This window comes from Rhinolophus sinicus, chromosome 17 (assembly GCF_057876585.1).
Source record: "Rhinolophus sinicus isolate RSI-liver-muscle chromosome 17, RSI-T2T, whole genome shotgun sequence".
NCBI classification, from domain to species: Eukaryota; Metazoa; Chordata; class Mammalia; order Chiroptera; family Rhinolophidae; genus Rhinolophus; species Rhinolophus sinicus.
Window position 1 is genome coordinate 42815055 of NC_142517.1, and position 27810 is coordinate 42842864.

Consider the following 27810-nt stretch of genomic DNA (forward strand, 5'->3'; position numbering starts at 1 on the left):
TACTTCCACCACAATATTTGAAAATAGGTTTAGTCATTATTTTAAAGCAATAATAGTTTTTTCCTCTCAACATCAGAGACCTAAATTTACACACCAAAAAAAAAAAAATGCATTGGAAGTAACTTTTATGCTTCTAGACTCCGGTGGCCTAATAAGCTCGGTGATTAGACAGGTGCTTTTTTCGCCAAGGTCAAAGACTCTCCCCTGATTAGCCCTTGCTTGGGGGAAAAGGGGAGCAGCCAGAGGCTCTCCTGACCAGCCGTGAGGGTGGGGAAAGGAGTGGGCAGAATAAACCATCAGAGGAAAGGGGGTGGGATTGGAAAATCCGTCCCAACCACCATAAAGAGAGTTCAAAGCCTCTCAGTGGATTGTCCTTAGAGCTATTTTTCATATATGAAAGAGGGAATGTAAGATTAAACAATGTCACCCGATGGGAATTTAGATAACTGCAGGTTTCCAAAACACTGTGTTGAGTGTACAGGGAAACAGCACAAGGAAAGCAAGTTTTGCATTTCAGTAAGATTCTAAAAATGAGGTTTATTTACTCCACAATTAGCACCTTTGCAGACTTTCAGAAGCGATGAGAATATAGTAGGTTCCTATTATTTTATTTTTTTAAAGAGTTGATTAATGACATGTAGGTTACTAAACATAATCCTCTCTTCAATTAAGTGAACTGTCTCAGTAAAAATAGGGTTCATTATCTGAGCCACCCAGTGAAACAAATCTATTGGCCTAGATTGTTTTTGAAGTTTCACATTGTGCCACCATGCATGGGTCTTCTCCAGGCAGCAGCTACTATAAAATTAAACAACTCTTCCAGTGAATGTGGACTTCCCAGCTACAGGAGTCATAATAGGGTCATCTTCAAACCTGGAACCCCCCACGCACACACTATTCTTCCTGAAAATGACTTCCATCTTTCCCTCTACAAGGATGGTCCATCTTTCCCTCTACAAGGATGGGCCCACCCTTCCTCAGGTTCTTAGAGTCTAGGGCTTCCAGCCTGAAATTCTTATACCCTACACTAAGCTGTTGTTTTTATCACAATGCTAGTAATAATAATCTACTGTGTTTCCCCGAAAATAAGACCCAGCCAGACAGTCAGCTCTAAGTCTTTTGGAGCAAAAATTAATGTAAGACCAGCTCTTATTTTATATAAGACTTGGTCTTATACTAATTTTTGCTCCAAAAGACGCATTAGAGCTGATGGTCCGGCTAGGTCTTATTTTCGGGGAAACATGGTATGTATTTGTTTACATCTTTGTGGTTTACAAGGCCTTTCTGTGCACAAATTACTTCATTTGAAAATTATGTTAAAAATTATCAAAGGTGGGAACCTGTCCCATCAACTCCAGTAAAAGGGCACCTCACCCACCATGCTCACTGAAGAGAAACTTTAAGTCCCTTGGACCAAAAAAAAGCACTAAATGTGGAAAAGCCTTGATTCTTCCAGTGAAGGGATTTTAAATGAGATCGTATTTTGATCACTTTCATTTTCAATATTCTGGAACCTATCTGAAATGACAGTGTGGCTACAACATGAAATCCTCAGATAAATGAGCCACCATATAAAGGTGGCATGTATTGTTACCTCACCCTTCAGTCATCCTAATATATCCAGTGTACAAGATGAGAGGCCTCCCCAAAATTCAAACAATAATTAGGCGCAAGAGGGAGGTGGGGACAAAGAAGTAACTATTGTACTAATTTTCAGTGCTTTGTCCTAATCTAAAAGCTGCCCTTCTACTTTGAATATAAGTGTTAATATGTTTCTAAAAAGGAGAAATTACTGTTACTAAGAAATTCTTGAGCAAAGAGGCACATTATTAAGAAAGCTCTCTTGAACTTTCTAGCTAATTAGTCAACAAAGAAAAACCTCATACCAGTAACTGTTACCAGAAGTTACATATATATTGTAAAGTAACTAAACAAATCTTGACTTGTTTTACTTCAATAATATTACACCCAGGGGTGTGGTATGGCAAGACAGCCTACACCTTTGCAACTTTCATCACCCAGGAAATAGAACATTTCAAAGTTAAGGTGGCTTAGTCCTGGGCCCACAGGATGTCATTCCTATATATATTTTTAAAGCCACCATGATGTTTTAAGTTGTTTGCATTAACAGATCTATGTTTTTAAGGTGTTCAAAATGATCTTCATAGCATGAAAAAGATTTTTGATAACAAAAATATTATCCTGGCACTATAACCTTTTATGTTCTTACCCAGAAACTCAGTGGCTTTATGTCTGTAGCATTTACCCCCAAGCGTCTTGCTGATACCCTGTGATATGTCTCTGTTTCATTTTGACTCAGCTTGTGCAATTCTTTGTCTGTGGTTCTTTCAGCTATCAGCTTTTGCCATCCAGACTGATGCACATCTTGGCCACACATCTCAGGATCTCAGCACACAAGCTCCTTTTCTCCATCTGTGCTTAACATGCGACTTGTGACCTTCCCTCATCAGTGTGAACCTTGTCACAGTTTTCCATGACTCTGTGACCCGATTTCATTAGAACCATGAACTTTACTTGGGAGTCTTCATTTAAATTACAAAAGAAACACACAACCATTTTACAAGTATTTATGCCTCTCAGATAATGGAAATAGCAGGTTGTATCCTGCCTTTGTGATTCAGTCAGAACAGAAAGGCAGCCACACACAGCGCATATTGCTGTACTTACTTATATTGACCAGCCATGTGCTTCCTCAGGGCAGCACTCAAGGCCTTGCATTATGTTGATGGTTTTGCATTTGTTCATTCAACAAACATTTACTGAATGCTTAGTGTGCCAGGCACTGTTCAAGAAGCTATTTACAGTGAACCAAACAGAGCTTCCACTATCATGGAATTTACATTCCAGTCCCATTTCAGGTGGGGGTTGGGAGGGCAGTCAGACTTTCAAAAAATACATGTTTGTATTAGAATATAGTTTCACTTCTATAGCAAAGGCTTAAACAAAAGGCTTAGAAAATATATGAAAATGGCTTAGGGGCCGGCCCGGTGGCTCAGGCAGTTAGAGCTCCGTGCTCCTAACTCCGAAGGCTGCCGGTTCGATTCCCACATGGGCCAGAGGGCTCTCAAGCACAAGGTTGCCAGTTCAATTCCTCGAGTCCCACAAGGGATGGTGGGCTCTGCCCCCTGCAACTAAAATTGAACACGGCACCTTGAGCTGAGCTGCCTCCCGGATGGCTCAGTTGTTCGTTGGAGCACGGGCTCTCAACCACAAGGTTGCCAGTTCAATTCCTCGACTCCTGCAAGGGATGGTGGGCAGTGCCCCCTGCAACTAAAATTGAACACGGCACCTTGAGCTGAGCTGCCGCTGAGCTCCCGGATGGCTCAGTTGGTTGGAGCCTGTCCTCTCAACCACAAGGTTGCCGGTTCGACTCCCACCAAGGGATGGTGGGCTGTACCCCCTGCAACTAGCAACTAGCAACGGCAACTGGACCTGGAGCTGAGCTGCGCCCTCCACAACTAAGACTGAAAGAACAAGAACTTGAAGCTGAACGTTCAGAACCCTCCACAACTAAGATTCAAAGGACAACAATTTGACTATTGTTCCCCAATAAAGTCCTGTTCCCCTTCCCCAATAAAATCTTTTAAAAGAAAGAAAGAAAGAAAGAAAATGGCTTAAACAAGATAAAAAATTTACTCTCTTATATGGGCATTCAAATGTAAGCACTCTAGAGCCGATAAGGTATCAAGAACTCAGATTTCTTTAGTGTCTCAACACCCGTCTTCCATCTGGTGGTCTACGATGGCTTTTCTAGGCTCTTGCCATCACATCCAGATTACAGCCACTGGGCTAGAAAGGAGGAGAAATTGAGGGCTTATACCTGCCATTTCAGGACTTGTCCTGGCATTTGCATTCATCACTACTAGTCATACTCCATTGGCCAGAACTTGGGCATATGACCATACCTAACTGCTAACAAGTCAGGTAAATGATATGACATAAAATAAGGTGGAGAGGGGATTAAAGATGTATGTTATTTTAGATAGGGTGTTTAGAGAAGGCTGCTCAGTTTAGGTAATGTGTGAGCAGAAAACTAAGTGAAGTGAATGGGTTAGTGTGCAATTATCAGAGGAAGGAGCATTCCAGGCACAGGGAATGTCAAGCACAAAGGAACAAAGGTAAAAGCATGTGTGCTGTATTCTAGGAATAAAAATGATGCCAGTTGATTGGCATGAAATAAACAAAGGAGAGTCAGGAGAGGGAGCCAGGGACCAAATGTGAAGGGCCTTTTTCTTCTTGTGAGATGGAAAGTCACTGGAAGATTTTGAAAGCAGAGAAGTTACGTGTTCTGACTTCTGTTTTAAGAAGGACTACTCTGCTTGGTCCTCTGCAGAGGACCAAGTGCAACAGTGCAGTAGAACAAGGAGAATGAGTAGTCAGGGGACAGTGCAGAAATCCCAAGGAGAAGATAGTACCATAGGTGATGGTGGCAGGAGCTGGCTAGAAGGAGCTAAACTCTGTCTACGTTTTAAACAATGGTTGCAAGATTTTATACCAAACAAGCGGAAGAATGGAGTTGCCATTTGTGGAGATGAGAAATGATTTTTATGAGGGAAAAATCAAGAGTTTTATTTTAGAATTTGATGTGCCTATTAGACATCTCATGAAGATATTGAATGGGCAGCTAGATATATAGTCTGGTGTCCAGAGGAAGTATCGGAGCTGGAGAATTTAGGGTCTCATCAGAAATGAAATTTGAAATCATAGGCCTAGGTATAATTGACTAGAGAGTGGGTATGGGTAAACAAAAGTTCTCTATTACCTACAGTTATCTCCTACCCCAAATATTTACTTTTATTACCAATGCTCTTCTGCTCTTGATGTAGTCAGAAGCCTAAAACATACTTTATTGTAAGTGAACATAAGGTGACATGCTCTTTGTGTAAGGACATTTGTGGAAACCAGATTAATTGCTACCATTTATTCAGCATATTGCCAAGCACTTTTATGTTTGTTGTCTCTAATTTTTTTCAATAATCTGAAGAGATAAATAATTTTGTTATCTCAGTTTGATATGTGAGAAAACTAATGAGACCAAATCGCTGTCTAAAATCGTGCTGCAAATGGCAAAATGAGGATTTGAACTCAAGGCTGTCTGAGTACAGTGTCTGCTTTTCCACCAAGTGAAACAAAGCAGGTCAAGGCAAGAAAGTGCAAGTGTTTGCTGAAAAGTCCTTCACTGAATGGGGAGAAGAGAAAAATGCAAAGTAGGAAAAAGGAGAAACTGCTTGAGGGGAGGAAACACATCTTAATTGCATTTACAAGACCCACATTTCCTAGATCAGAATCTCAAAAAAAAAAAATGTTTATTGAATGTAGTCGTGCTTGTAAGCAATCAATTGGATTCACTGCTGTACTCTTTGATACTCTTAGGTTGGGGCAAAAGTAATTATGGTTTTTGCAATTGTTTTTAACCCTTTAAACTGCAATTACTTTTGCCCCAACCTAATTAGTGTATCTACCGATTAACAAGGAAGACCTTTGTCCCATTCCCTCTCTCTCACCACCACCTCCCCTGCCATCATAGGGCAATTTGGATACGGAGTGTTCCTGAAGACAGGTTTTATGGGCAAAGAAGACAATATACAGTAATTCAGTTTCACTTACTACAAATCTGAAGCCCTGGTTTTATTAAGCTTTTAATTATAAGTTCTAAATCTAACTCTCCCTTTTAAGGTAATGTTTACAATTTGATTAATTAAATTCCCTTGAATTGTTAAACTGCATTTATACATGTTATGTGTTCCATCTTTTAAAAAATGCTTCAGTTGCTCAACAAACAGAAGAATCACAAGTAGTTAAATAATGTTCATAAATATGATAAACTATAAACTATGATGAATCTTAAGTTCTCTTGAAGATTACAAAAATGTTTATGGATTTAATAAAATTCTCATATTTTTTGAAATGAAATCACAAATCTGAATTAATTATGATTCTCATTTAGATATTTTAACTTGGCACCATAACAATAACCTGTTAGACATTCTAAAATGTCAAACTATCTTGAGGAAAATAAAGTAAACTTTACAAATGTTTAAAATACCAAATACAAATATGCACAAATTATTGCTAAAGGTAAAATTAAAATAATAGTATTATAAATTTATTTCTTTGCTTTATGCTTTCTTGAGGCTAAAAGAAACTTATGCTTTAAATAAACAATTCTACTGCCCCAGGTGAGTTGGGAAGCCTTTCCAGTGGGTTGAGTGGCTTGTTGTCCTGAGAGATTTTGGCTGGAGATGCAGAGATCAGGGTAGTATTTCTCACAGCTGATGAGATGCTGAACCATCCTTAATGCCAGCAAATGGGAATCCCAAGTTCTTGCCTTCAAATGGATGGTCTTGCCACACTTTGTGTCCACAGGTTCTTGCTGCACCTGCTTCTTCCAAATGATTTGAATTTGCACCCCTACTGCTTCATTGCTGACACACATAGCTGGATTTAACCAATTTATTTTCTATTTCATTTTACTATGAATTGTTCTCATTTTTTTTTCTTTGTTAGGGCTATAATTTTTATAGAAATTATCTGTGCTTGCTCTTGTGTCTGTGGCTGGCTCTGCAGTTTGACCACACAAAGCTTTATTACAGTCAAGCATCTCTTAATGATGGGATATGTTCTGAGAAATGCGTCCGTGATTAGGCAATTTTGTCATTGTGCAAACATCATAGAGTGCTCTTACACAAACCTAGATGGTATTGCCTACTACACACCTGGGCTATATAGTATAGCCTGGTGCTACTAGGCTTTAAGCCTGTGTAGCATGCTGTAGGCAGTTGTAACACAATGGTAAGTATTTATGTATCTAAACATATCTAAACAGAAAAGGTACAGTAAAAATATGGTATCAAAGATTTAAAGAATGGAACAACTTGATAGGGCACTTCCCATGAATGGAGCTGGACCGGAAGCTGCTCTGGGTGAGTCAGTGAGTGAGTGGGGAGTGAATGTGAAGGCCCAGGGCATCACTGTGCACTCCTGGGGCTTTATAAACACTGTACAGTCAGGCTATGTTAAATTTATAAAACACGAGATTAAATGAAGCACAGAGAAAAATGATGCAACCAAGAGACACAGTAAACACGAGATGTATGAGGCTGATGCCAGAGTAACACGGCATCCTGTTCAATGGCAAAATTTTCTTTTCAACAAGTACAAAGAATACACTCTAAATAATGATAAAAATGATAGTATAGTAATTACACAAACTAGTAACATAGTCACTTGTGATCGTTATCAGGTTTTACATATACATAATCGTATGTGCTATCCTGTTATACTACTAGCAGTGCAATGGATGTGTTTACAGCAGCTTTACCACAAACTCATGAGTAATGAGTTGCACTACGACTTTTACAACGGCTATGATGTCACTAGGCAACAGGGATTTTCCAGCTCCATTATCATCTTAGGAGACTACCATCTACCATCTTATATGTGGTCCCTCGTTGATGGGAATCATTATGGGGTGCATGACCGTATAGCCACTAGAAAGTGAGTTGACTTAACTTTATGAGAAGAAGACCCCAAATGTCTTTAGTAGGTAACAGCCTTTTTCTCTTCTTTCTTTCCTTTTTTTTTTTTACAGCTGCAATCATGTTCTTATGTCAAGATTTCTCAAACTGTGTTCCACTTGTTATGGGCACATAGCTTGTGCTTCTGGGATTAAAAGGTTCCAATATTAAAGACTTTGGGAAATCTCACATATTAAATCCACTTTCTAGACATTTGCAATGTTTAGCAGCATATTAAAGACTGAGAAACTTTGTAGTATGAAAGTCTTAGAAACCCATTGAACCCTTTTTTTTAAAGACCTACCTTTCAAAATTTTGTAGATAGTATTCTGTGGAACAAGTTTGGTAAATTGTGTTTGGTTTTGGTAAAAAATGTATTTATTTCTCTGTCTTTTATTTTTTAGAGATGAAAGGTTAGATATCCGCCCCCTGGGCTTTCTAAAATTCTCCTTCCCCTAATCTCACCCAGCCACAGTTAGAACTGACCAGTCACAGCTCTTCTCCACAGGGAAAACTGCTAACCCAGGGGCAAAGGGTGATTGTGTACCAAGGCAAGTCCCCTCCAAAAAGGGAGGGGAAGTCACTCAGCATTGTGTGCTCGCTCACTTCCTTCCCACAGTCTTGTAAGTCACTTGTCCTTTGGGGCAAACTGACTCCTACAGAGACTGAAAGGGACTCCTCCCAGGGCAAGGGAGCTCCCTCCCCTTATCAGCCTTCTCATGCTGTGCTCTCCTTAAGCAAAAAGCAAGGACAGCTGTGCATGTCAGTACCCAGGTTATTTTCAGAATCAAATAAAACCAACTGGATTTTATGCATACTTAGTGATAGGTATACTAGCCACAGGGCTAGTTTAGAGGCCAGACTATGTGGGTTCTAGATGCAGCTCTACTTTTGCCGCTGTGTGATCTTAGACAAGGTATCAACCATCTCAGAAACTCAGCTTCCTCACTGGTAAAATAGGGATCGCATTAACGAACTGTTTCAACGTGTATATTCAAAATGTTTATCAACCCCCTCTGCACGGCCACTGACTGATCAGCCATGACAGATCATTCTGCCTACTGGCAGCCTCACAGCTCACCTCCCTCACTCACTCAACATTTCTGGGTGCCTACCCTGTGCCAGCTCTTTCACAGGGCTGCTCTCTGCAGCAAATTAATGTTTCTGAAAGCAGATTGCTACTTGCATATAAAAACAAGTTATTTTGAGTCATTATTATTCTGTATGGTCAGAGGCATAGAGAATAAAGGAGGTAGGAAGTCTCTTAATATTAAGTCTCTTAAACACATTTCACCTGTTTCACCGTCTTGCCTGTCCTCTGGGGTGGCGTGGCCTGAGAGCAGACATCACCTTGAGCAACAGCCTGAGGACACGGAGACTGGGACCAAAACCAGCCCTTGACACGCACAGCTTAACCTCAGAACATCAAATAGTAGTAAAAGCTAGCACTTTATTGAGTACTAACCATGTGTTAGGCCTCGTTCAAAACAATTTTGCGCAGATTAACTCATTTAATCCTCGCCACAGCCGGATGAGGGAGGAACTATTATTATCCCCTGTCCACAGATGAGGAAACCGAATCACAGGCTGATTAAGTGATTTGCCTGAGGTTCCCTAGCTTGCAAATGTCAGAACTGGGTTTTCATCTAGGTGAATGAATTCATGCCCTTAACCACAACGCCATAGAGCAAACAGATCCAAGCCTGGTTTGTGTGTGTGTGTGTGTGTGTGTAGGAAGGGGGGTTGGGGAACAGGCTGCTGAAGGGCTGGCAGCTAGAGAGTATGAGTCACCAGCTGAGCCCAAAGATCTGGAAAGACGCTCTCTCTTAGGACCACAGGTGTCGTAACCCAGGGAATCCCAAGGAACAAATCTCTTCCACTGCTCTTGCAGAGGATACACAAAACCCTGGGTTTCCAGAATCTCCTGGCTGTAGGAACCCTTGCCCTCAGACATTGAGAACTGGGGTACCCACAGCCTGAGGAGGGGTAGTTCCATTCCATAGCACAGAGTGGAAGCCAGGCGGAAGGGAATGGGGGGGGAAAGACAGCAAGAAGCAGATCAGCAGCCCTCCCTCCAGCTGGGAATAGGCGGCTAGTTCAAGGGGTTTACCTTTGGGCAGGAGGATTAGCTCTAATTGTTGAGTAAATAAACCTGGAGCTGAGGGCTAGGTGGGGACTTCTTTCTGCAAAGGAGTCAAAGAGGAATTTGAGGAGTGAAGTCAGAGAAAGGGAAATGTGAGCGCTCTGAAGTTGGGTGGACAAGCTTTTACGGTAAAGGTCACAGAGTAACTGTTTTAATTATTTCGGTTTTGCAGGCCATAGTTGTCTCCCTTGGTATCGTGGTTCCCACTAATCCTTTACAAATCTGTAAGTCATTTGAAGCCCCAGACTGTGGCTGGGTTTGGTTTGTGAGTTACAGTTTGCCAACTTCTACTCTAAAGAAATAATCTGCAGACCTTATCATTTTACCTGAGTCTGACCCTGCCCTCCTTGCCAGTCATTTGGCTGTTTAACTCGAGTTACCCCCCACCCCACCCCCAGGAGTTGGAGGGCACTATGATAAGGAAAAGGGCATAAAGTTCTAACTCTGGTGATGCTTTGTGAATCTGAGGTATGTTCCATGGAGGTGCTTCAGGACTAACTCTGGCAACCCGCAGGTTTGCTCTGGGGATTTTTATGCCATGCACAGCTGCACACAGGAGCAGCTCTGCAAAAATTATCTTTCATGCCACATTCCATTTAGGAACTGAAGCCCAAGACAATATTGCTGAGCAATGAAACTCAGTTACTCTATTTCAGGGAAAATGGAGTAGCAAACTTTCCTTCTCAGTACCTCAAAATGGAATGTCTCAATGTCTTTGGGAAGAGACTAGCCTGCCCGCAGCAGGAAGAAATTGTGTCTGTTACTAAACTTGACTCTCAGTTTATAGTGTCTCCTTTAAAGAGGTCATCTGTGCAATAAGGAAGCCCAGCTGTAAAAACAATTTATATATTTTGTTATTAGAGGGACAGCTAATTGTCCCACCAACTGCCCCAAACTATCTGCCTCATAACTAGACCCAAAACAGTCTTCTCTTTCCATCTTTAACTTGACACTGCTAAGCACAATAATCACTAAAGGCATTCTTATATAATGCAAAGGTATAGTTTTAAGGAGGTGAAGAGTAAACTTACAAAATACATATTTTTTTAACCTAAGAATTGACAGGAAGCCATGGCTTCTAAATAATTAGAACTTTCCATTACATTTAACATGAATTAATGTGTTGGGAGACTATCTAGTATACAGCCGAAGGTGATTTATTGGTATGGGACAAAGACAGAAAAGTTTTCAATAGGAACATGAAGTTTGGGAAGAAAAATATAACAGACGGGCAAGGCTGAGACAAATGCCGAGTTGGGAAGCTTCGGTCCACTGCAGCTCAGACGCCTGAACGGGACTACTAGCTCAGGCAGAAAGGCTTGGAGATGCTTTCACCTGCTCCATAAACCCTGCCCAGGCCATCTTTCTGATCACTCAAGGAAGCACCTACTGAACTCACTGCGTTGCCCCTTGAGCGGTCCATTGACATCTCCCTGATAAGGATGCTTGTGTTGACCCAAGGCAAGCCCACGAAAGTACACATGAACTGAGAAACAGTAGTAAGAGAACTGCCCCACAGTACATTTTAGGAACACATTCTGTGGAGGTACAAGATGATAAATAACCATCTACTTGGAGTAGGCTAGGTAAATTAATATTTGGAAGCCTGAAATAAATTTTATCTTAGAGATCTCTTTAAATCCTATGAATCGATTAAATAATATATATGCATTTAGAATTTGACCCAGCTGCACTATCCTTTACCTCTTTCCTCCAAAACGTTCACACAAAGCAGCTGAAAATCCTCTAATGCCCGAAGTTCTCTGAAGCCCCGCATGCATGTGCCCCTCTGCCCCTGGGCTCTGTGTTGCAGCCAAGTTGAGCTTCCGCCCGTTCATTACATGTACCATGTACCCTTCCACCACAAAGCCTTGCCTCTGAGTAGCCTCTGCCTGGACACCCTCTCTCCCCATGCCAACATCCACACCTTCCCCCACCCTAGCTAACCCTACACTTTCACTCTTTCTCCAGGTCTCAATTCAAGCATCACTTCTTTGGGAAGACTTTCCAACTCCAGGACAAGATCAAATCGCTCTATTATTCATATGCTGTCTTTATTACAGGACTCTGCTCCTTCATAGAGCTTATCCGAGAGGCCATTTTGCTTGTTTTTGTCTAATTATTTGATTTACAGTCTATCTCATCCATTAGACCATGAGCTTCTTGATGGCAAAGATTATGTGTGTTATATTTATTAATGTGCAAGGCACAAAGTAAGCATTCAAGGTGAGCTGTCATTATTATATACATCTGGAATCCATTAGCTTTTCATTTGGAGTGTTTTAGAATACTATTTGCAAGCTTACTACTTACAAAATTGACCCCCCAAAAAAAACATAATTAACCAATACATAAGGATGATGTCAAACTACTCAATTTGATAAATTAATAGAAGCATAAGAAACAAGCCTATTAGAGAAACGTGGTACATTATTCTGAAGGGTCAGTTTATCCATGAAGTGATGTGTGTTGGGGAGATGGAGTAGTTTTATAGTACAACAAAGAGATATTAGGGAGTTCTAAGACAAAATAATGTTTAAAGACCATTGCAGCTGTGGGCAGAGCATTTAAGGCACACTCTTCAGACTCCCTTAGCCCCATCTCTCACCCTAACCATCCTACAGAGGCACAAGTTCCACCATTAAGGGTACCATGGTGGGAACGTTGGGAAGTGCTTAAAAGAGATGATTATAAAACACATCCTAAATATGGGCAAAGGGTTTCTTTTCCCCTAATCTTTTTAAAATGTGAGATTAGAATATTAATAATAAGTAAGATAAAACCTACCGATTTCTGTTTTTCTTTTTTTTTAATTGGGGAAGGGGAACAGGACTTTATTGGGGAACAGTGTGTACTTCCGGGACTTTTCCAAGTCAAGCTGTTTTCCTTTCAATCTTAGTTGTGGCGAGCACAGCTCAGCTTCAGGTGCAGTTGCCGTTGTTAGTTGCAGGGGGGCAGCCCACCAGCCCTTGTGGGAGTCGAACCAGCAACCTGTGGTTGAGAGGACGTGCTCCAACCAACTGAGCCATCTGGCCACCCAGGAGCTGAGCGGCAGCTCATTGACTTCATTCTAGACGTGGAGGGTGCAGTTCGCTGGCCCATGTGGGAATCGACCTGGGAGCCCTGTTGCCCAGAGCTCACGTTCTAACCAACTGCGCCACCCATCCCCCCCAACCGATTTCATAAGCCTAAATCAGTATCAGTATGCAGCAAAACATTGTTTTCTAAAGATTTATAGAGGAAATATTTGAGCTGGTAGAGTGTTATAGAAATCCCACTATAAACACCTTAAATGAGCTGACGCAGCTTGATTTAATGTAAAATGGGTACATAATATCACATAAGCAAAAGTGTACAAAAGGCCCACTATAACCAAAAAGTTTAATAAATGGTATTTCATTATATTTTGTAAACATGTGCCAGAGAAATTGGGAAATGCTAAGAAAAGCAGGAACGGTATTTGGAGTTCTGGTCAGCTTTAGATTTGAATTCAAGTTTTTTGACTTGAAAGCTCCTCAAAAATTGTGTGTTAACGATAATGCTAATATCTGGGACAGCCACCCCAATCAACACACACACACACACACACACACACACACACACACACACACGAGTGAGGGAGGAAGAGAAGAGTTTGGGGAGCATATTAGGGATTCTTTTCTTATATGTGGAGATTATTTTCTTTAACCATGGTCCTGTGATTCAACATTCATAAAAATAAATCATTTACAATTTGAGCAAAATAACATCAAGTTCCTGCAGAGCTATAGAAACTCACTTGTGGGGGCTAATAAGAAATAGGGGATGGAACAAGTGTATGGAGGCTTTGTTCTATTCCAAAGGTTTGACAGTTTTTAGAAGGCTTACAAACCACTATTTATGACTCACTCCTTTCCACCCACATTTGCTTTTCAAGCTCTTAATGCCACTTAGGGCTTCTTGTGCTATCCTAGGTTTTTAATTCCACTGCTTTCTACTGTTCTCCCATCAACTGCCTTCTGTTTGTAGAGACCCTAAGAAAGACTGGCTGAGGCACAGTACACCGGGGTGTTTTTCACCCAAACTGACTTAGATTCTCCTAAGTGACTAAGGTTGTCATAAAGGTACCAATTGGATGTCATTAAGGGACCAATTCTCTTCTGGCCTTGTGTGCCCAACCTCACCTGGTCTCAACTACCTCAGAGCAAGCTTCCAGCTTTGGTGTGGGCCATGTTCTCTCCTTCAAACAATCAGGGAACAACAGAATTTTGTAACTTGTCTTGGTGGTTCCCCATCTGAATACTTCCTCAGATCTATCCAGCAGCACCAGCTTCATCCACTTGTATTTCATCCCAAGCTTCCAGTAGGGAGGCCTGGCCACCAAGCTGCCTTCCTTCTGTCTATGTTTTCTGATCACACACGACTGTTGCCCTTCCACCAGCCTAGGACATGGACATAGGGTGGATGGAAGCCCCCAACATTATTCCAACCATTAGGCTGAAACTTACTTCTCAGCTGGAGTTTGCCAACCCATGTTTTTCTGGAGACCCAACTCTGTTTCATCCCGCCCGGTGCACATATCTCAGCAGGCCTGTGCTTCCTCACCTCAGTCCTTATTCTCCCTCCAACTCTATCCTCCCACTTCCTCTCCTAGGCTTCCACCGAATTTCCACTTCCTCTGGGCATTGGCTTTGATTTTCAGCTGTGATTTGTATCCCTGGCTCAGTCTACTTTGGCCTGAGAGATTTCTAGGTTCCCTCTAAGCCTTCCTTCATTTACCTCCTGTCACTCTACTTTTATACCTCCACAAGCCCTTTCATTTGTGTGCGAGTGCATGTACACACACACACATACACACACACACACACCCTGCAAAGGAAGGGTTCAGATCCCTTGTAGCATGGTGGCTGAGCATGCTGATTCCTTTTCCATTAATAGGAGCTAACACTGATGTCCATGGAATAGTAATGGGGAATGGTAATGGCAGTTAATCCTCACAGACAGCTGTAGGGATGGATGTAAAAAGCTAGGTAGCCAATGGCAGACTTGCCTTCCAGCATCATAGGGCTCTCCCCACCTCCACAACTTCCTGACTTCTACCCATCCCAAGTCCCTTTAACACTGGGCAGTTCTATTAACAAGTACCGTGTTTCCCCGAAAATAAGACCTAGCCAGACAATCAGCTCTAATGAGTCTTTTGGAGCAAAAGTTAATATAAGACCGGGTCTTATATAATATAATAATGTAATATAATATAATAATATAATATAATAATATAAGACCGGGTCTTATATAATATAATAATGCAATATAATATAATAATATAATATACTATAATAATATGAGTGGGTCTTATATAATATAATAATGTAATATAATATAATAATATAATATAATAATATAAGACCAGGTCTTATATTAAATTTTGCTCCAAAAGACACATTAGAGCCGATTGTCTGGCTAGGTCTTATTTTTGGGGAAACAGGGTATGAACAATGCCACTTCCTCAGAGCAGGAAAGGCGACTAGTCTCTGCCCATTTTCTTCCTCATATGACCACCTTCCCCACCAGCACCCACCAAGGCTTCCCACCCCCCAGGATAGGTCCTAGTCATTCCAGTGACTGGCTCAATGCCTTAGGGGGAGTCCAAAACTTACTCTGCAACATTCCTACGTGCCACCTTCTTGGGAAGAATCTTCCAGCAGACATTAAGCCTTATTAGATGCAGAAATGAGTTATGGAAGAAGGTTTAGGCTCTTGCTCCCTGGAGGTCTGTAAAAGCAGGATGGATTCTCCTGTGTCTGGGATGATTATGTGGGATACTGCCAGTAGGCTAGGGGATAGACCAACTCATCATCAACAAATAATATTTATTAAACTCCTGGGCATTCGTGACACTGTGCTAGATTCCATATATATTAAAAGATACTTTAAAAGACACAGCCCCTACTCTCAAAGCAGTTTTTAACTAATGAAATAAAAGGTTTGAGGTACAAATAGTATAATGAACATCAACAGTGTTTTAACTTTTCAAAGATTGTAGGTTTCTCATTTTCTTTCTTTCTCTTATACGCCTTAGTTTTGGTTTGGGACGAGGCAGAACAAAATTTGCAGTGAGCAGATTATTCTAGTTCCTGTTTTCCAGGAGCTTGTGAATGATGCAAAAATGTGAGCAGATAGCAGAAGAATTAAGTGGGGCAGAAAGCAAAAAGTGGCTTCCGTTTTATCATGCAGAAAGCAAGAGGCTGCTGGGTTTCATCTCAAAGGATCCTTCACTTTCTAACACCCTGAGATTCTAGGTCAAGGAGTAATTAGGGTCAAGGGGGGAAAAAAGAGGATGAGGAGGTAGGAAAAGAACAAATTATGGAATTTTATTTTTTCCCATCAGAGCCATAAACTAGTATTGGCTAGGGGTCTATTTGAGGCCAGATTTTTGGCAGACAAGTACGGTTATATTCCTTGAGAGCCAGCAGGCTCATGTAAATGCCCTCTGGCTGAGAAGTGTATGTTTCTGTGCGGAGGCAGGTGCATCCCACTCCCTGTACCAAAGCGCCAGCGATGTGGCCTTGTACTCTGCAGCCTCAGAGCTGTGCTGTCTGGAGAGCACAGAGCCCAGAAGTGCCGAGCTGAAGTTGCATTTATACATTCATTCCAATGTCCCCATTACAACATCTTTTTTCTGGGTGGCCTCCTTTGTCCTTCTCACTCATGAAAGCAGGGCCATTGAGGACCTCAGCCAGCACACTCAGGGCCTGTGTGCCCCTTTGAGTGGACCAGTTCGAACTAGATACACCTTCCTCCACTGGGACCAAGGGCAGGATGTGGCTAGAGTGAGCAAGTTAGTTGCTAACACCCAATTGTGCCATGTGTGCTCGCCCTACTATCATGGCCTCCCTATAGGTAAGGAGAGGATTATGACCTATCGTTTCTATACGTGTCTCTGTACAAAGCAAAACACTGATTACATGTGCTTTGTGATTTTCTCTAATTTGTCTGTGTATAGAGAGAGGTGAATGAATCAAATTTCATCATGATTGACTTCCAAACACAATCAATTTTTGCCTCTGAAAGAAAAGCATGGACGATTAACCTTCCCCTCAACTTTCAGGAAAGCTAGTGTGGTGTATGCTGAAAGTTGTAGTGTAAACTTCACATTCAGTTTATTGGGTATGTTCCTCTTCCAGAAATATACAGGTAATAGGGGGTGGTGAGTTATGTGTCTCTTTCAATTCAGTGGAGTTCTTTGGCTGAAACTACCTCTTGTTGCTGGTATCTGAACCAAAGTCTGTGAACCTCTGACCACATAGGTCCTAGACTACTCACATCTAGTGACCTCAATGGTTTTATTATTTTTAACTAAAACATGTAAGTTGACGTTACATAGGTAAATACATGTGTAATGTAAATTTAGTTTTCCAATAATTCAGTTAAGGATTAACTAACTGCTATAGAGAAAAAACTATTTACTTGTTTCACTCAAATTGAATGTATGTGTGCATATATATATATATATATATATATATATATATATATATATATATATATAAATCGATCAGTATGTAATTGGTCAAGACTTCAGTTTTATTTTAGTCAACTATTTAATCTATTATATAATTCACTACATGTTTAAAGTAAAACTCTTATGTTCTAATTTTATCTACTCTTGAACATTTTAGGCTTCTAAACACATTGTACAACTAAGTTATTTTCAACATTAAAGAGTTGATCTATTTTTAAAAAATATGTAACTTAGAATGCTGAGATGAATCTTTTTTATGCATTCTGTCATTAAGCAGTTGTACTTTAAGTGCTGATTTACCAAAGTTCCTGACAGTTTAGGAGAATGATTTTAAATAGAGAAGGATTGATAGTGGCAAGTCTTTCATTCAAGGAATGAATTCTATCAGAAGTTTAGCAGATATTCCAATTTCAAAAATGTGATTTTTTATTCCTGTGTAGTCAGTTGTTGAAAGCTTCTGGTTTTAGGGGCCAAACCCCTGCAAATGAACTCTTGGTTTTCTTGAATATCCATGGGAGAAAGCAGAAGAGAGCAAAGCTTCCTTTTGCCTCCCTAGGCCCCTGGGATAAAGCTGATCCAATAAATGCAAAGAGGAGTGGGGCTGGAGCTTGTTTCCTCAGGAGCTGTGAGGCTTTGAGCAATTTATTGAACCAGTCTAAACACTTAGTCTCTTTGTTAACTGAGGATAATATCTACCTTGCAGAGCATGTGTAAATATTTTAAATATTATATGTAAATTATTAATCATATCGTTTTTCACAGTAGATGTTCAATAAATGGCAGCTGTGCATTTGAGTGCTTATTTTCCTCCTTGCACAGACTATACATTCTTTGAGGGTAAGAATTACGGCTTCTGGTACAGATTGTCCCATGTTGTTGCTGATCAATAAATATTTGTTGAGTTGAAAATTTCATTTTTGAAAGGCTTTCAAAATACTCTTTCCTTTAGAGTTTTAGGCCTTTGCATCTGACTTATGGTCTCCCTTCAATTTCCTAAAATCTCATTTCCTGGGGTCCAGAAGCACATTTTTGACGTCTTTGGCTATCATACAATCTAATGTGACCTGGGCACTTTCTCCTCTGACTCCAAATCCATTTCACAACAATTTTCTTCTCTCTTTCTCTCTCTCTCTCTCTCTCTCTCTCTCTCTCTCTCATAATTAAATACAAAGTAGCAATTAATCTTGTTTTTTTCTTTTGTGAGAGATGAAATTGCCAGAAAAACAATTTATTAATTTATCAGATGCTTTGCTCGGGGCATCCAACAGATGTCCTGGTAGCTGAAGCCCCTTTACTGCTTACCATACCTTGCTTGTGCCAATTTTTCATTTTGTTGAAGGAACATGAAGTTACAACATATATCCTCTTAAGGCAAATTAATTTTGCCTTATCTTGGGCAAATAGTCTATTATTAGGACAACTCAGGCATAAAGTATCAACTTTCTTTGTTCTCTACCCTTTCTAGATGGCTCCCTCAAACTCGGTATTCTTGCACTCTTGCCCTCATCCATCCCCTGATGAGAAAGTAAATCTGCTCTTTCACGCATGTGTATTTCTAAGGACGAGGGGTCTTTTCTTATCTCAGGCCTGGGCCCACCCAACTCTTCCCTTGATTAAATTACGAATGTTTTTGGTTGCAAGTAACAGAAAACCAACTTTTAAAATGGCTTTTAAAAATAGACTTCTCGGGCAGCCGATTAGCTCAGTTGGTTAGTGAGTGCACTGATAACCCCAAAAATAGACTTCTCCCTCTCTTCCTCCCATCCTCTCCCCTTCCCCTTTTTCTCCTTCTCCTTCTCCTTCTGCACAACAAGCAATCCAGACCCACAGTATTAGGGCCATCCTCTCTCTTGACTTGTCCTTTGTGCTAGTTCCCTACAATCTCCAAATGACTGCTGTGGTTAGAGAGGCACCATACCTGGATTAACGCCAGGAAGGAAGCATGGGGTGTTACCAGTCATGTCTATCTCTTCACACAAGAAAATAAGAGCATTCCCGGAAGCCTTCAGGATACCTCAACTTATATCTAATTGACCAATATGTGTCACATGGGCATGCCTAGAAGCAGGGGTACTTGGGAAAGTGGGGATTTAGCTTTTCCAGACTCTATATGCAAATGGTGAGGTAGTTGGAAGGACTCTTGGTCAGCCAACCAACAGCATGGACCACAGCTTTCTGGTATAAACTGGCAGAGATTTGATATTGTTATTTATGGTTCTTCTCAAAGCTAATGGCAACCAAAAAGTACTGTAAACAGTAAGATCTGATACCGCCTGCCATGGGTTTTGCCAAGCGGTGTTTTCCAAACTTACCAGATCAAAGAATCTCTTAGAATAAGTATTAAGCAGAAGTACACATTCTTTTGGTTGTCCCCAGAAGAGTGTAATTCAGTTGGCTTAGAGATACAGCCAGAAATTTATCATTTTAAAATACACACCAGTAGATTTTTCTTATCCAACAAATTTGAGGATTATCAGTCCAAAGTATATCTCTGACTAGCCTTGCTCTGGTTATGAATATCCAACTTCTTAGGACATTATCATGAACTAAGTTATATTAACAGATTTTTCTTCGTCTTCAGGTGCTGCTCTCCTTACTCCCTTTCTATGTCCTCATATTCTTTCCCTTTAGTATTCCTCTCATAATGTTCCTCTCAAACAATTCTACTCCAGATAAATTCCTTCTACCCTCTTTTTTCTCCTGTCCCCATCGCTTCATTACAAAGACCCCTTCTTCTCTTGTAAACCTGTCCCAATCCAGCCTTGAGCCCACCCGTCCCTTTTATTGCCTAACTCCCGATTTCCAATATAGGTCATTATGTCTTTTTCTCCCAAGTTTTACTTTATTACTTCAGATACAGCAATTAGACTCATAAAAAAGTATCATCTTGCTACAGAAATCATGTGATTTCTATAAAAGAAAAAATCTGAAGCTCCTGTATTTACATATAACAGCACCTATTTTATACAGGGCTTTTCAGAAGAGGTGAGTATTGTAACCATGAACAAAGTACACAAAGGCAAGAGACAAACAATAAGAGGCATTAAACAGGCTGTGGGCAGAAGTGGTTAGGCAAGGCACAAAGTAGAAAGAAAATTTGTCCTGAATCTTGAAAAGCAGGTTGGGTTTTGAAAGGCAGCAAAAAAGAAAAAAAAAAAAAAGAAGAAGAAAAAAAAAAAGCTAGAGAATTCTATGAAGGTGGGCATTGAACTATTTTTCTTCCTTGCATTTACCTTCTCACTTACTCTGTATTTTAGTTTTTGCTTGCCTCTCCCTAATAGAATGCATGCTCCATGATAAAGTGATTTTTGTTGTTATTGTTGTTGTTTTAACTGTGAAATCCTCAGCAGGCCCTGGCACAGTGTAGCTACTTAATAAATATTTGTTGACTAAAGAGCATGTGAGCGAATGAATGAATGAATGAATGAATGAATGGTAAGATCAGCCTGACAGAAGCAGTGTTCACTGGGGTTGGAGTAGAAAATGCAGTTAGTTGTAAGACTGTTGGGTTGGAGATGAGATTGTGGAGTTCTTCAGTCAGTGGGAAAGAGAGGGAACATGATGGAATTCCTTGGCTCATCACACCTCATATTTCCATCCTTAGTGTAAATACACCAAAGAAATTGGAAAAAGAGATAAAAATGCAGAGGCAAACCTGGGTCCTATCTGAGAGAAGGATGATTGCTGGTAGGCTGGCTGGAGACCGTGAGGTGTCTGCGGGAAGGCACCTGCTTCCCCAGGAGACAGGTGGAGGCACAGAACAGTCAGGTGGTGCACCCACCGCTCATGTTGCTCGACTCTGGAACATTCTCAGGTACAAGCTTCCTTTTCTGGACCCAGAGACCGTATCTCCCATATGTGCCCCTTTTTGTCTCCATTCTTACTATTTTTACCCTAATCCACAGCCTCCACAACCTCACTTGTGAATTCCTAAAATTGTCTTCAAGGTTCTACCTTCCGCTTTTCTTTCCACTCCCATAGACACAAAGTTCTTTCTATCACATCAGTGACAGCATTGTCCTAAAGGACTGCTTTAGTGATGTAACTCTCCTGATTAAGGACCATAATGGATCTCTAGTAAATACTCACTTAACCCATTTCATCTTTAGGCCTCGCTTTCTCTCCCTTTCCTTCCCCCTCTCCAGTTCTCTCCAGTCAGCACTCAGTCTTCTCTACACATACCCAATACTTCGATTCCAGTTAAACAGGGCTACTCATATGAATCTTGTAATATACAAATGGGCCAGATGTTGTCTATATGTACCTGGACCCTTTTACACTCATATCTCCCCAGTTTTGCAGGGGCTGGAAACCTGGGCACAACATTTCTTATATTTCATAACAAGCAGGATTTCAGATACAATTTGTGCTCCACCAATCAGATGTATTGGTGAAAGATTTGGAAGGCTGAAGAGAGAAGGCAGCCATCCTTGGCTTTTTCCTCTGTTGATAGTGATAGGCAGCCTTTGTTATTTCACCCCCTGGGAGGCGAGACTGTGAAGTCAGCAGGGTGTCCAGCAGCCTCCAGACTCGAGGAGGAAGAAGCTCTTTGATGCTTTGTGTAAGGATATGCCAGGCACCATCCTGCTCACCAGAGAAGATACAGAGGGAACAAATAATAAGCCAGAGTAGAAATAAGCTCTCATTAACATACTTTTATGCCTCACCTTTCCCTTCCTTTTAATTTTTGATTGGAAGCAACATAGCATAGGAGCTTGCAGGACACCAAGGTGTTTCTAAATAGTAGATAGGTGTTGACTATCACATCAGGAGTCATTATCATTTTTTAATGCCACCACTTTTACCTATGAACCAAGACAGTTGGCATTTCAGAAGGATAATAATATAATTTGGGCTTAAGAGATAATTATGTTGGATAATTAAATGCTTTTAAAATCATCTTAGGGTGATGTTTCTATTCTCATTTGGTATTACATTAATACAATATTATCGGAATTTCAAGCATGTTACTTAATACACATTGATCTTAATGGGTAAATTAAAGAGGGATACTCTGGATTCTTTATAGGGATGCACTAGGAAACATTTATAAAATATATTGGATTTCAAGAATTATTCTACTCTACACATCTAAAGTGGAAAGTCAAAAGAATTTTCCAGATAATTAGATTAAAAATGCACTCAGATATATCTAGACATTGAAATAAAAATTATTCTCACACTTAGTTATCTTTTCTTAGAAAATTGAAATTAAAAATTGAAATTTATTAGTAAGTACACAAAGAATATGTGAGTGCATTCACATTACAAATTTGAAACAATACAGACTAAGCAAAAGTTCCCCTGGCAGTGTTTCTCCCTTCTCTGAGAGATAAGGATGTTCGCATACCAACCCTTGCCTTCATCTTGCTCCCAGCCTCTTCCACCAAGCACATTAGGTCACTGTTACTTTTATTGTAACATTGTTATAGCTAGTGAACATTTTTGTTGGTAACTTTTTGAATCTTCTATAACTTTAATTAAGTATTTAATGCTTTGGTAGGTTGATCCTAAAAGATGAATACCAATAAACAGCACTTATATTATCGTGGCTATGTAAATATTGTTCACTGCAGTGATAAACAATGTGATGTATTTCCTTCTCTATTGTTCCAGTGTCACAACACTGGTGATATATTATTACAATGAATTCTGCATATTTCAGTCTGCCAATTGCTCAAAATCATGCCACATTTAAAAATATTAGCATTATACCTTTTCGCATAAAGTTTTGGTTTTATTTTTTCCTGGTGCTTCTAATTACCTTCATCTCACTCTTTTTTTTTTTACTGCTACGTGTAATGGTGTATGGCATAGATGCATGGTAATTTACTCATGCTCCAATATTATTGAATATTTAAGTTGTTTTCATTTTTTCCCATACGATGTATAATGCTTTAGCAAACATTATTCCCATGCAATTTTGTGTATATACATATTTCTGTAGGATAAAAAGTAGAGTTAGAATTGCTGGGTTGAAGGGAATGTGCATTTTAATAACTACTGCCAAATAGCCTCCAGGAAGGTATTGTCATCTACATTCCCACCAACATTATCTGGAGAGGTATAATGCTGTACAATGTTTCTAATGCTCTTATTAATCATGCTGATTTTTGCCAGTCTGATGAGTTAAAGGTATCTTATTACTGTTGTAATTTGCTTTTTCTTAATTATTACTTAGGTAAAGCATATTTTCATAAGTTTATTGGTACTCAGTATTTCCTCTTCAATGCTTTGATTTTTTTTTTTTCTTTTTTATGTTCAGGATTCCTTATACATTTTGTTTGTTAATTCTTTTTTTCTGTTGGACAGGTTGAAAATACATGCTCCCAGTACATCAGTTTTTTTTCAACTTTGCTTCCTGTGTCTTCTGTCAAAAAGAAGCTTTAAATTTCATGTAGATAATAATCAGTCTTTTTCCTGTATAGGTTTTGTACTGTGTCTTGCTTAAAATGGGCTTCCTTAGCCTAAGGAAATAATCTTACTCTTCGTATGTTTGCAAATACTTTTATAGATTTTCTTTTTACAGTTAGCTCTTTAACCTACTGAAATGTTTTGTTTGTTTATGGTGAGGTAATTTTCTTCCTTCTGTATGGGTGTATGACAGCTGTGTACAAATTCTCCAACTCATGAGCAGAGCAGAAAGGAGACATGATAATAACCTCTGCCTCCACTTTTTAAATTATGCTTCCCCACTTCTTATTTCTCTCCTATCCCTAAGGCAACACTGGTCAGTGTGATCCATTTCAGCAGGGATTTCTCATGTTATAAGCAATTCCAGCACCTACTACATGCCCATTCCTTTCTCTCTATGGAAGACATAAGTAGAGCTCACCTATACTAGTTCTCTCCTGGCTACAGAAGACTGTGCTTATCAGATCCCATGTAGTTAGCTGAGGCTCTCTACTTACTTCTGGCCAATAACTTCTGAGTGGAAGTGGCATGTCATTTACATTGTAACTTTAGGCTGAGGTGTAAAGCCCTGCTTGACCTTGCTGCTTCTTTTCTGAGCCCTACATTGGGATGGTGGGTCCACATGAAAGTAGCCTGTGTACTGAGATACTGTATGGAGGACAGCTGCCCTGCTGACTTGCCCAACCTACAGTGGACATGTTGTCAATGGGAAATAAATTCTTATGTGTTAAGCCACTGAGCTATTTGGATTTGTTTATTATGACATCAAAAGGCAAATGAGTAAAGAATGACACCATTTCACAGTCGACCTTGATTTTGTCCTATTGGGTTTTTCAAAGTTGACAGTTTGAAACTTTGGTACCTTATCATTTGAAACAAATCATTTGCAAAATACCTTTCAACTGATTTGAGAAATACCGATATCATTTATTCATGACTTAGGTGTATTTATTGAATACATACCCAGAACCACGCTCTGAATAAAATACGAATACAAGAAACACAGCCTATGTTCTCCTGGAGCTCGGCAGGGACACCATAGAGAAGGCTGTGCAGGGATTCATTAATTTAAGGGTGTGATTCTAGAGTCAGAGGCCCTCAATTGGAATCCTGGCTCTGCCACTCACTTGCTGAGTAATCTTAGGCAAGTTAATTAACCTTTCAGAGCCTCATTTCCTCATCAATAAAACTACGAGTAAATGAGTTAATGCATGTAAAATATTTAGCACTGGGCTGGACAAATAATAAGCACTCAATAAATATTAGTTATTATCCCTTTTGGGACCATGATCCTGGAATACACCCAGGTGCCTTAAAGTATATAGAGCTATACTCTCAAAATCTGGAGCCACCATCACCAAATCACACCCCTTGCCTAGCATTTAGTGTCATGTCTCAGCACAGTGTACTCACCATTAGAAAACTAGCAGTCAGGAGCAGGGGTTACAAAAAGGACCTTGTGCTGTCATCCCTCTATTTTTAATGTTTAATATTTAATATTCCAGGATATCTGACTTAAAAGATAATCTATTTTTAAATGACCTATAAAAGAGTGATAAGTCTAGTTTATGAACTCTGAAATTCTTAGCTTAAGACTATAAGAACTTTGTATGTTTAGTTTATGAATACATATTGTATATATAAAAATATACTTACAATTGTATAGACAATTGTATACACATTTAATTGGAGCACTTTCTATAAAGGGTGTCATATTTGTTTTGAACCCTGAACTTAATGTTTATCTGTTACTCAAGATCACAGAACAAGTCAGTAGCAGAGACAAGATTAGAATCATGAAATGAGCAACTGTTCCTTCCATCACAACCCTGTCTCATAGAAGAAATAACCACCTTTGACTTACTAGAGCTGCAGTCAACACGGAAGAGAGAGCAATATATTACACATGCACACATTTTTATTGCTAGATTGTATAACCTTATCTCCAACGGAGGTTTTTCAATATTTTCTCTGTAAATACACACCACTTCCTTTGTATACCACTATAGCTAAATTATTAATAAACACAGTAGAAGGCAAGATCTTTGGTGAAACTGTAGCTCTAATATTAAGTCAATTACAGAATCCCAGTTCTTTCTTCCTATAAAAAACTGCTATACATTTGTATTATTATAGCCTCTTCTAAACCACCAGTCACTTTCCTAAGGGAAAGGGAACCTAACATGTATTGTGATGCAAACATTTATATGGTAGGAACTAAGACTCTTCACATAAACATACACCTTCATCAAATACACAATTAATATAAATATGCAAATTTCACATAACTTTATTTCCGTTTTACAGGACACACACACAAAACCCACAGGAAAAGGTAGTAAGGAAAAAAACCAGCAACCTTCTCATCAATTTTACTCTTTTTTAGGTTCAACTTTGGCTCAACAGAATCACTGAACTATAACATGTTGCCTCCAAAGCCATAACACCTCTGGATTTATATGTGAGTATGTTGCATGTGTATGTTGATTTTAGTCAAAATATGATTTTTGACAAGGTATGTGAAAAATGGTTAGCAAACTTTTGAAAAGATTCCTATGATCTCACTGCTTATTGAGTGAGAAAACCACTCACTGAGAAAAATAACTTGTCAATGTTGGGATGTATATTCTTCAGATTTTTTCCCCTGTGTATGTGTATATATATGACTATATTTCTATGTCTAAAGTATACATCTACATCATCTTTTTAAAGGTCACATATTTTCCCCTTGTACTATAACTATGTGCTATAATTTATGTATAAAATATCCTATTGTTGGTCAACTGAGTTGTTTCCAACTTTCCACTATCATAATTAATGCCAGTGGAATTGCTGACTCAGATTCTTCAGAACAGATACCAGGACTATCCAAGGTAAAAGCATGTAGCTAGGCCCTCTGTTTTCAGTGTTCAGCCCATGGTTCTTTCATTCTTCTCTTTCTCAAGCACAGTAACACTGAAGATACATGGACGTCGGGATCCATGGGATATGGATTCCAATCTCAATTCTGGTTACCAATTAGAATAATTACTATCCATAGGATATGGATAGTTGGATTTAAACTTAATTCTGGTTACTAATTCACTTTGTGAAAGCCATTTTCAGGTACTCTGTAGGATGGGGGGACTGGACTAAAACGGGAGAGTGACACATCAGCTGATCATCTGAATTACCTGAGAAATGTAATACACAGAGGGTGCCAAAAAAATGTATACACATTTTAAGAAAGGAAAACTGTATATCAATTGTAATACTCAATACATACCGATAACAAAAGATGAATACAAGTCATGTGTGACTTCTGCAATTACAAGAGGCGCTCAAACTGGTTACCATCAGTGTCCAGACACTTCTGATTACAGCGAACTGCTGCTTGAGCAATACTGACCAAAGTGTGTTCACTTGTATACGTTTTTTGCCCCCCCCCCGATATATTCCTGAGTTTTGACTTATTATATAACTATTGAGTCTAAATCTCTAGGGTAAGACTTGGGAATCTGCATTTTCAAAAACTCCCTGAGTATTTCTGACACGTTGCAGTTTGGGACCTACTTAGGCCATATTACTTCTCAAGGCCTCTCTCTTGCTGGGGCTCCTTCATTCATCCTTTCTGATAACCTGGGGCCCATGCAGTTTCCCTGCAGCCCACATACTTTGTGTGTACTTGCACAAGGGAAACAAAGGGGGATTGAGTTAAACAGCAAAACTCTTAAAAAAGCAAATTAACACCAAGATAATAAAATAGTCTCACTTCTACTTCTCATTAGCTTACCTATTGTTCAATTTATTAAAATGTTGGCTTTAAAAATTGACATCTTGCTCTTTTCCAAACCTGATTAAGATTTTTCTTGTTGTTCAAACAGATGCTATCCGACAAATGGTAAGTGGGCTGTTTAAATTATAACTGAAGAGTCCAGAGTCACTTGCAGTTCTATGCTTTTATGAAATAAAATCTATTATTTCAGAGAGTCTTATAGATGCTAGAAAAATATACACAGCTTTGGCAGGTTCAACTCTATCTCTATGGGGAGACGCCAACATGAAAGATGTATTGAAATGCAGCTGCTTCTGGGAGAGTAAAACATACTGATTCAAAGGTACAGTCAGTCAACCAATTATAGTTTAGAACACAGGGTTTGTATAAGATCTGTTCTCAGCTGTTTTTGAATATCAATTCAGTAGAGCTAATATAGAAAGCTTAGGAATCATGTAGTATT

General features: G+C 39.6%; 1 long non-coding RNA gene across 5 annotated transcripts in view; it reads left to right on the plus strand.

Moving 5' to 3' along the window:
* Positions 1-27810, plus strand: part of LOC141570624 (uncharacterized) — a 757454-nt gene that overhangs the window by 2406 nt on the left and 727238 nt on the right. For all 5 annotated transcript variants that reach the window (XR_012494838.2, XR_012494842.2, XR_012494844.2 and 2 more), the window contains exon 2: positions 25980-26054. This is a non-coding gene — a long non-coding RNA (uncharacterized LOC141570624). The remainder of the gene's footprint in view (positions 1-25979; positions 26055-27810) is intronic.